At 28.8% G+C, this 11,435-nt stretch overlaps 1 pseudogene; it reads left to right on the top strand.

The window, feature by feature from the left end:
• The first annotated feature begins 670 nt into the window (after positions 1-670).
• Positions 671-11,435, top strand: part of LOC127135683 (defensin-like protein 19) — a 31,424-nt pseudogene continuing 20,659 nt past the window's right edge.

Below are 11,435 nucleotides of genomic sequence, written 5' to 3'. Positions count from 1 at the left end.
TCACCAAATTTAAAAATACTTATATGTTAGTTTGAGATGGAAGTGATTGTTGCTATTATAACATTTTTTGTCGGGTTTAAGGATTAGTTGTTTCGATCTTTATTAAGATTTTTTAAAATATCTTTTAAATGTTGTAAGTTTTTGAAATTTTGGTGGTGTTTAAACTATTTCATTATTCGGTTGTTTTGAGTTGTAAAACGATTCTCATACTTTATTATATATTTCTAAATATGGTATATTATTATGTTTGGTCTTTTTAAAGTCTGTATTGATTCAATTTTTTTTTATCTCTTATAATTTAAGAAACTAAAGCGTATGCACAGGCATATCAAATCATCAAACCCTCTCCGTAAGTAAGTAGGCACAAGTTTGTTATTAGTTTATAAAACAAAAAGTCAGAAATTTAAAACAATGAATAGGTATTACACGTGTCATCTTATTCAATTTAATTTTCTTCCTAATGAATTTTGCCATGCCTGAATAGTTTTCTTGATAGACTCTAAAAATTGAAAATCTCCAGCCGGCTCGCAGAATTTTAATTAGAGGTAGAACATTTCAAAATATTCAACTCAATTTGTCAACTCTACTTAAATTGCTTCCTATAAATACATTTGACACAAACATGTTTTTCGTACCTTTTGTAAGAGAAAATCATCTACACTTAGCAACCATGAATGCCGCTAATAGTAAATTCTTCACCATCTTCATGCTCATCTGCCTAGCCCTTCTTCTTTTTTCCACATCGGGTACAACAGACTAATCAAGCAGTTACTTATATTTATTCATTGATTTGTTATATTATAATTTTTAATTTTATTTTTAATTTTTTCTTTATATGTGTGTAGAGGTGGAAGCAAAAGTTTGCGAAAAGAGAAGTAAAACATGGTCAGGATTTTGTGGTAAAACAAGAAACTGTAAAAAACAGTGCATCAATGTGGAGAATGCTGTTTTCGGTGCTTGTCACCGTCAAGGTTTTTTTGGTTTTGCTTGTTTCTGCTATTTCAAATGCTGAGCAATGAGTTTCTAATCAACCAATATCCACCTAAATAAAATAAGAGATTAAAGGATATGCTCTTATGTTGTTTGTTTGTATATTGTACTCTTCCCTATTTTAATATACTATTTTGTATCATTTAAACTTAATTATATAAAGTGATAAAAGAATGGTTTGTGTGTGAGTACAATTATATGTAAAATCAAATATGTTGACCTACTACAATCCAACTTTCCCTTTCATAGATTAATAATCTTTCCAGCCTACTCATAGATTTACAATCCCCACTAAACCATGCAAATGTGATACTTCTGGTAGGAACATCTACCAGTTCCATTTTTGCAATAAACTCCCTGAGTTCTTGCATCTCACTTTTCCTACCAGACTCACTTACTTATTTCCTTTCTCTACTACTAACAACTGTGTTGAAGTCCCCTTCCAAATATCAAAACCCACATGTTACCCGTGAAAATTGGTAAATAACTGTCGGTCTTCTAAATTACAAAATTTTTGATTACTCACAGGATCAACCAGATTGATCCTAGGACATGTGCTATTATTCTAAAATCGTATATAAAAGATGGACACTTCGACAGTATCCTTGAATAAGGAATGTTTGCTTAAAGCGTTCTTAAGAAGATAAATGACAGAAATGCAAGTAAAGTGTAAAACAATGTTTGATAAATGGTTGGTAATAAAGGATAATTGCTGAATAGAAAGATGTAAATAAACTTTCATTGATATAAATATAATGGTGTTATCGAATGTACATTCTCAATTATACTCTTTTCTCTACACACTGGATACTTTGAGTAAATATGATTGATTGTACAACAATTTGAACACACTAGTCTAAACATTAGGATGCCTATTTATACTAAATTGAAATAACTGTCTCCAACGAATCTTCTCCTAGGCACTGACACGTTACACTCGGCATGTCTACATTTCAGGACAACATTCCACGTGTCCTTTCTATCAAAGTGGATAAGAATGAAATACGATTACACTTCTGTCATTCAAATTCGAATATATGTCTAACAACTCTTCTATCGAAGTGATATCCTGAACTTTGGGCCACTTAATTTTGTAACTGTTGTAAGTTATCAAGTACACCGTTTTTTTTAATGTGTTATTTATTTAAAAAGAAACTAAAGGATATTTTTGGATCAAAATTAGGCCACTCCAAAATCATGTATTCCCTTTATATATAGGTATAAATTTATTTCACAAACCAAATTTAATTTCTTAAAAAGTATTGCACTCTAGAGAGTTAAAACAACGACACGAGTAATACAATTTCTTCCTTGCAAGTAATGTTTCACTCAAAAGCACCAAATCAACTTAAGTGAAATAAAAGTAATTTTTAGAGAGCGAAAGATAGAAAATAGAGAGACAAATTCTAAAGAATATGTTAAACTTTGGAAAATGTTATAAAATGAAGAAGACGCGACCCTTTATTATATAGGAAAAGGAAAATCCAAAAAAAAAAAAAGATCCATGAGCAAAATTAAAGAGCCAATCGATTTGATGACCAATTTTAAACGATTGCCGTTGCCAAATGTGGAAGGATTTTATATAGAGTTGTTACAAGTTATTAAGACGTTGTCCTAATTGTTTGATTAATCGTTTAGGCTTTTTTTCCAATCGATTGACTTAATGCTCAAATCTATTCTCTAGGTCACAAGAATGTTTTCAATTGATTGACTTAAGTCCTCGGTCGATTGACTTAATTATCTAATCGATTATCTAGGTCACAAAAATGTTTCCAATTGATTGGCTAAAGTCCTCAATCGATTGGGTAGTTTAAAAAACATTTCAAAGAAGATTAGATAGTTTCTTAATTACTTGGTTCGACTTGAAAACATTTTTAATATATAAAAACAATTAAAGAAGATTTTTAAGTATGTGCGTGTGTGAGAGAGAGGATCAACTTAGTCCAAGAGTAAGTTTTTTTTAACTTACTCCAAATCATAGTTTTTAAATTGAATCTAATCTAATGGTTATATATATATATATATATATATATATATATATATATATATATATAATATATATATATTATATATATATATTATATTATAATATATAATATATATATATAATATATATATATATATATATACACGTCACCCCCGTAATATTAATGAGATTTGATTTATCCCATAAGCTTTTTTTAAGATTCCCCCCTTATAATATCTTGATTCCGTGTGAATGACCTATTCTTTGACTATTTCAACCCAAACTCTTATTATAATCCTATGTAGTTATAATTGGATGGTCTAGGTGGCAATTTTTTCAATTAAAATTTAAATGACATGTAAGATATTCAATTTTAATTAATTAATTTACCTGATCATCATTTTTATTGACCCCTCTTAAAAATTAGGGTTTCACTAAAATTCCCAAATTACGAACAAGACGATCAACATAGAAGACGAACGACATATCACGAAGACAAAGAATGCCATTGGAGCACGAAGATGAAGAACGAGGACAAAGCTCAAAAACAAAGCACGAAGACGCAATTGAAGCTTCCAATGTTTGAGGTAAGTTTTTTTGAACTCTCTTTCTGTAGTGAATGTAATGTCGAATGTAGAACATTAAACTTTGTTTCGAACTCCTTTTACAGAACATGCAACTATTTAATGTAATTTTTCACCATGGAGGTGAACTTGTAAGGATTGAATGATAGATTATGTAGAGGTGGCGTGCGTATGATAGTTTATGGATAACATATTGAGAAATGAACAATGTTTGAAATTCATAAGTTGGTGAAGAGGTGGGGTTATAAAGAAGGAAGTTATAGGGCTTGGACGAAAATTATTGAAGTAGATGAAATTTTTTCCAACTAAGTAAGGACAATGATGCATACGATTTTGCTTCATATGCTTGTGCAACTCAAGTTGATGGTGATATTTATCTCGAACATGATGTGAATGATGTAGAACTGAAAGTAAGGGCACCCAAGTGCTTTTTTGAAGTGACTTGTACCCCATACTCCTTACCATATTCCTTGCCAATATCCTTCTTGAGTTCCCTCAAATAAGTCATTATCATATCACAATTATTGTAACTTGTTTGGATCTTTTGATTTTCATTTCTACCATGAAACTGACCATGCCCAATTTCATCATCCCAGACAAAAATTTCACAACTTTCAACACACTACACACAAATATAAAACTTACATAAAAAATTGGACTAGAATAAAAACGAGTATATATATATATATATATATAATATATATATATATATATATATATATATATATATATATATATATATATTATATATATATATATATATATATATATATATTATATATATATATGTGTGTGTGAGATATTTACTTGAAATATTATAATAAAAAGATATTTAAAAAAAATTATAAAAGCTGTTCTTATTATCATGAATTTTTTTTAATAAAGGGAATATCAACATTAAAATGTGTGATTAACTAAGTTATAACTTTATTATTTAACATTTTATATTTTATTAACCAACTTTGTTTTACAGCCTTCCCCTTCAACTTTCATAGATTAAAAACCTTTCCAGCCTACTCATATATTTACAATCCCCACTAAACCATGTGAATATATTACTTATAGTAGGAACATCTACCATTTCCATTTTTGCAATAAACTCCCTGAGTTCTTGCATCTCACTTTTCCTACCAGACTCACTTACTTATTTCCTTTCTCTACTACTAACAACTGTGTTGAAGTTCCCTCCCAAATATCAAAACCCACATCTTACACGTGAAAATGGGTAAATAACTGTCGGTCTTCCAAATTACAGAAATTTTGGTTACTCACAGGATCAACCAGATTGATCCTAGGATATGTGCTATTGTTCTAAAATCGTATATAAAATATGGACACTTCGACATTATCCTTGAATAAGGAATGTTTGCTTAAAGCGTTCTTAAGAAGATAAATGACAGAAAAGCAAGTAAAGTGTAAAACAATGCTTGATAAATGACTGGTAATAAAGGATAATTGTTGAACAGGAAGATGTAAATAAACTTTGATTGATGTAAATATAATGGTGTTATCGAACGTACATTCTCAGTTATACTCTTTTCTCTACACACTGGATACTTTGAGTAAATATGATTGATTGTACAACAATTTGAACACACTAATCTAAACATTAGGATGCCTATTTATACTAAATTGAAATAACCGTCTCCAACGAATCTTCTCCTAGGCACTGACACGTTACACTCGGCATGTCTGCCTTTCAGGAAAACATTCCACGTGTCCTTTCTATCAAAGTGGATAAGAATGAACTACGATTACACTTCTGTCATTCAAATTCGAATATATGTCTAACAACTCTTCTATCGAAGTGATATCCTGAACTTTGGGATTATTCCTAAGTTTCACATTCGTCTTCCCTTACAGAAGACAAACTTCGACACCTCCTCATATCACTTATACTTTGTGTTAAATCCTAGATAACTCCAAAGAGCATTCTCTTTCCTTAGTTTATCACCTCCTTCTTGATGTCAAAATTCCCACCTAACACCACCCATTGGTTTTCTTTTAAGATCCATTAATTCCTTCCATAAAATTATTCTTTTTATTAATATTACATGAAGAATACACACTAACTATAAAATATGAACTACCCTTATGTGGAACCATATTTTTGCAGGTAATCAAATAAGCTCTCGATAATGCGCTTTTGATGATGATAACTAAAATGAGTATTTGATAGTGGAACCTGGATGAGGATTCAAATATCACAAGTGGTTAAAGATGCAAGTAGACAACTTAGAATTTGATGATCAGTGCAAACGTCCTCTGAGTATAGGTCATTAATATGCTCCTATACTTACCGAATAATATTACCAGCTGTTACTCTTATTCCTATCTCCTTTTGGCCTCCATGCTGTGAGATTAGTGTATTACCCAATAGAACAATATACATTTGTATTAATCAACACACAGTTCTCATATGACTCACGATATGGGTAAATCATATTTTCATTTGATTGGTGCTCTCTTTAGGTTTCATTATGAAGAGTTCATATTCATGTGTTAATGTGCTCAACCTTTCCCTATTTACCTCAATAGTTTCTTCATGGGTAATTTGGAAGACATCCCACATTTCTATTGCAGTCTTGCAATGAGAAACTCATAAAACTTCATCCAGACCAGGAGCGGTGGCGATGACAATTTTTTCTTTCAAACTGCATTGCACATTTTTTTTTATCATCCTTGGTCCAATCCTTTTAGATTTATTTAAAGTTTGCAATTAATTTAATGGTTTTCTTAAACATACTTAAAATTATATTAGTAGTTTCTTAAATGATAGAGTAAATAGTACCACAAATAAAGAAAATAAATAAACACAGAAAATTAAAGAGTATAAGGATTTGAGAAATTGCACCAGAGATTTATCCAAGTTTGGCTGAATGTTAGCCTACTCCTGTCCTCAAGAGATCTTTGATTTTGACTATAAACTTTTGTGCTTTTACAGGTTATGCCCATGAACCTTAATATTATCTTACCTTGAGATTTTACATGCTTGTCCCCAACCAAAGATAACTTTTACCTAAGCTAAACTAACAAACCGATTAGAGAGTCTCAAAGTTTATCTCAATAACTAAACTATAACTTTTTTCTAGCAGAGTTCCAGAAACCAGGAGAGAGATTTTATGACTTATTTATTTCACGAACCAAATTTAATTTCTTAAAAAGTATTTCACTCTAGAGAGTTAAAAAACCGACACGAATAATACAAATTCTTCCTTGCAAGTAATGTTTCACTCAAAAGCACCAAATCAACTTAAGTGAAATAAAAATAATTTTTAGAGAGCGAAAGATAGAAAATAGAGATATAAATTCTAAAGAATATGTTAAACTTTGGAAAATGTTATAAAATGAAGAAGACGCGACCCTTTATTATATAGGAAAAGGAAAATCCAAAAAAAGAAGAAGATCCATGAGCAAAATTAATGAGCCAATCCATTTGATGACCAATTTTAATCGATTGCCGTTGCCAAATGTGGAAGGACTTTATATAGAGTTGTTACAAGTTATTAAGACGTTGTCCTAATTGTTTGATTAATCGTTTAGGCTTTTTTCCAGTCGATTGACTTAATGCTCCAATCTATTCTCTAGGTCACAAGAATGTTTTCAATTGATTGACTTAAGTCCTCAGTCGATTGACTTAATGATCTAATCGATTATCTAGGTCACAAAAATGTTTCCAATTGATTGGCTAAAGTCCTCAATCGATTGAGTAGTTTAAAAAACCTTTCAAAGAAGATTAGATAGTTTCTTAATCACTTGGTTCGACTTGAAAACATTTTTAATATATAAAAACAATTAAAGAAGACTTTTAAGTATGTGTGTGAGTGAGAGAGAGGATCAACTTACTCCAAGAGTATGTTTTTTTAACTTACTCCAAATCATAGTTTTTAAATTGAATCTAATCTATATATATATATATATATATATATATATATAGATATATATATATAGATATATATATATATATATAGATATATATATATATATATATATATATATATATATAGATATATATATATATATATATATATATATATATATATATATATATATATATATATATATATATATATATATATATATATATATATATATATATATATATATATATATATATATATATATATACACGTCATCCCCGTAATACTAATGAGATTTGATTTATCCCATAATTTTTTTTAAGATTCCCCCCTTATAATATCTTGATTCCGTGTGAATGACCTATTCTTTGACTATTTCAACCCAAACTCTTATTATAATCCTACGTGGTTATAATTGGATGGTCTAGGTGGCAATTTTTTCAATTAAAATTTAAATGACATGTAAGATATTCAATTTTAATTAATTAATTTACCTGACCATCATTTTTATTGGCCCCCTTAAAAATTAGGGTTTCACTAAAATTCCCAAATTATGAACAAGACGATCAACATAGAAGACGAACGACATATCGCGAAGACAAAGAATGCCATTGGATCATGAAGACGAAGAACGAGGACAAAGCTCAAAAATGAAGCACGAAGACGCAATTGAAGCTTCCAATGTTTGAGGTAAGTTTTTTTGAACTCTCTTTCTGTAGTGAATGTAATGTCGAATGTAGAACGTTAAACTTTGTTTCGAACTCCTTTTACAGAACATGCAACTATTTAATGTAATTTTTCACCATGGAGGTGAACTTGTAAGGATCAATGAGAATGATAGATTATACAGAGGTGGTGTGCGTATGATAGTTTATGGACAACATATTGAGAAATGAACAATGTTTGAAATTCATAAGTTGGTGAAGAGGTGGGGTTATAAAGAAGGAAGTTATAGGGCTTGGACGAAAATTATTGAAATAGATGAAATTTTTTCCAGCTAAGTAAGGACAATGATGCATACGATTTTGCTGCATATGCTTGTGCAACAAAAGTTGATGATGATATTTATCTTGAACATGATGTGAATGATGTAAAACTGAAAATAAGGGCACCCAAGTGCTTTTTTGAATTGACTTGTACCCCATACTCCTTACCATATTCTTGCCAATATCCTTCTTGAATTCCCTCAAATAAGTCATTATCATATCACAATTATTGTAACTTGTTTGGATCTTTTGATTTTCATTTCTACCATGAAACTGACCATGCCCAATTTCATCATCCCATACAAAAATGTCACAACTTTCAACACACTACACACAGATATAAAACTTACATAAGAAATTGGACCAGAATAAAACACGAATATAATATATATATATAATATATATATAATATATATATATAATATATATATATTATATATATATATATATATATATATATATATATATATGATATTTATTTGAAATATTATAATAAAAAATTATTTAAAAAAAATTATAAAAGCTATTATTATTATCATGATTTTTTTTTAATTAAGGGAATATCAACATTAAAATGTGTGATTAACTAACTTTATGATTTTATTATTCAACATTTTATATTTTATTAACCAACTTTGTTTTACAAATAAAAATTATTTTTAATATCTGTAAGTTTGTTAACCAATTTCATCACTTCATTAACCAACTTTTTACATTTCATTAATCAACTTTATTTTACTATTAAAATTTATTGTTCATGCACTGTTCACGAGCATTGTTTATGATCATTGTTCACGTGCATATCACTGTTCACGATTTCATAATTTAATATAAGAACTTGGTTAATATTATATAATTTATTTGTTAATGAAGTATTAAAGTTGGTTAATGCATTATAAGTAAAATGAAAGGTTAATAACTTACATATTTTTGGTTTATGCTAGAGTGAAGTTGATTAATTACACAATTTTATATTTGTATTATAAAATAAATTTATAAACAATATTATTTTTTTAAAAAGTATATAATTTTATTTTAAAAATATATATATATTTTATTTTTTTATTTAAATAATATGTTTTTAATTTTAAAAAAATAGTGTTTACCGTATAAATATGGTGATCATTATATACAGTATAAATATTGGTGTCGAATTTGGGTGTATGAATAACATTCTTCTACATTAGTTGGCGACTTGGCGACTGTGAAGCTCGAATTTCAGGTTGTCGATTCAGGGTTTGTAATTGATTATTGAATAATTTATTTAAATACTTTTCTTTATTAAAATCCACGTGTTATTATTTTATAGGTAAACAGTACCACCGTCTCTCTCTCTATATTTTTTTTTGTGTGGTGTTTATGTGTTCATGTTAATAGCATCTAAACTTCAAGCATTTTGTCCAAATATGAAAATATCAAGCTAATTAATGTTACTAAAAAAGATCTAGTTAAATAAGAACGTGCCAAACTCTTTGAATTTCGTTTGATACCTTTCAAAATTGTTGTGGCCATTTTCTAAAATATTTCATTTTTGTTTTATGCTGACTCCCCTTTGGCATGAACATATATCTAAACTTCTATATATTTTATAACAACTATACTATCTATAGAAGTGGAAATGTAACAAAAGGTGGCTTGGAGAGATGCAGCACGTCCATGCTTCTTGTTAGGGACGGCGATACAATTAAATAATCTTCAGACTTTTCAAATTTATCCATTAAGTCAAAAAAATAATTAATGAATTCTATCTTGAATCTTATACTTTCATTTTGTAGTGTGAGTTGTATAATTCATATCGACGATTTTTCTCCAAATTTATGGAAACCATCCAATTAAAAGAAGAGATTAAAAGTAGTGCACTGTCCGTATAAATTATTTTTACACCATCATCTAATAGAATTATAATTTTCTGTCATGTCATACCAATATTTTAAAATTAAATTTGTGATTTGGCGAGAAACACGTCTCTGATTAATTGACAGTGTAAAAATATTTTACACTGTCAATGTATAATCTTTTTTCTCTTAAAAGAATACGACCATATTCATTTAGTTAGAAAAGTTGATAATTTTTACTCATGAAAAATATTAGTTTTTAATTATAATAAAACGATTTTTTAAAATAGTGGTGAGCCTCAAAGAAGTGGTCATGCACAACATTTGACTGCTTGTAAGGTGGTCCTCGACAGCGGGATTGAGTACTTAGAACAACTATTTGCATTCGGAGTCAATCAATTTTTTTAATGGGAAAGTTCTCAAATTCCACATTGGTTAATCATAAAGATTAAAAAGAATTTATAAAGAATGACATTTTTATCTTAAAGTTAGATCAAATTTTAATTCTTATATTGTATTAAACATCTAAAAAGAGATCTTTTACGCTTCAACTACATTTTCTCAATTCTTGACAAAAGATCAACTTCTTCTGCTTCAACTACATTTTCTCTATTTTCGATTGAATTTTAAAGCTTCATTACTCAGTTAATCGCTCCTTCAAATGCTCTGAAAATTGTGTCTTCCGCTTCATCTTCTCTATTCTTAATTGAAGATCAAAGCTTCATTACTCTATTCATCGCACCTTCATATTCTCTAAAAGTCAAGTATTGTACCAAGCTTCCCAGAAGCTTTAATGATAGATCTAGAAAGCTCACCTCAAGACTCATGACGTGTGATTCGTTCTTCGCAAACACATTTGCATCGAAGCTATCAATTAAATTTTAAAAAAATAATTTTCTACTTTGGAATTAGCAAGTAATAAAAAGTGTTATACTCTCTCGCAAACTCCACAGAGTGGTGGTAAATCCTCATATCCCTCATATTTTCAAAATTGACAATAATAAGATTGTTAACATTATTTTTTTAAAATTATGAATTTTTATAGTTCAAGATCAAACTAAAATTTTGTTCCTTGGGGGATAGATATTGGATCAAGTGTTGAGACAACTTATCCAAATTTTAAAACCAATTTAGGAACAGTCTTACCGAAATAATAAATAATGCAGAAAACTATAAACTAACACAACATATTGATAACCAGTTCAGCGAAACCG

Source organism: Lathyrus oleraceus, chromosome 4, assembly GCF_024323335.1.
Source record: "Lathyrus oleraceus cultivar Zhongwan6 chromosome 4, CAAS_Psat_ZW6_1.0, whole genome shotgun sequence".
NCBI classification, from domain to species: Eukaryota; Viridiplantae; Streptophyta; class Magnoliopsida; order Fabales; family Fabaceae; genus Lathyrus; species Lathyrus oleraceus.
The sequence above is the reverse complement of the archived record's forward strand: the minus strand, read 5'-3'. Positions and strand labels throughout refer to the sequence as shown.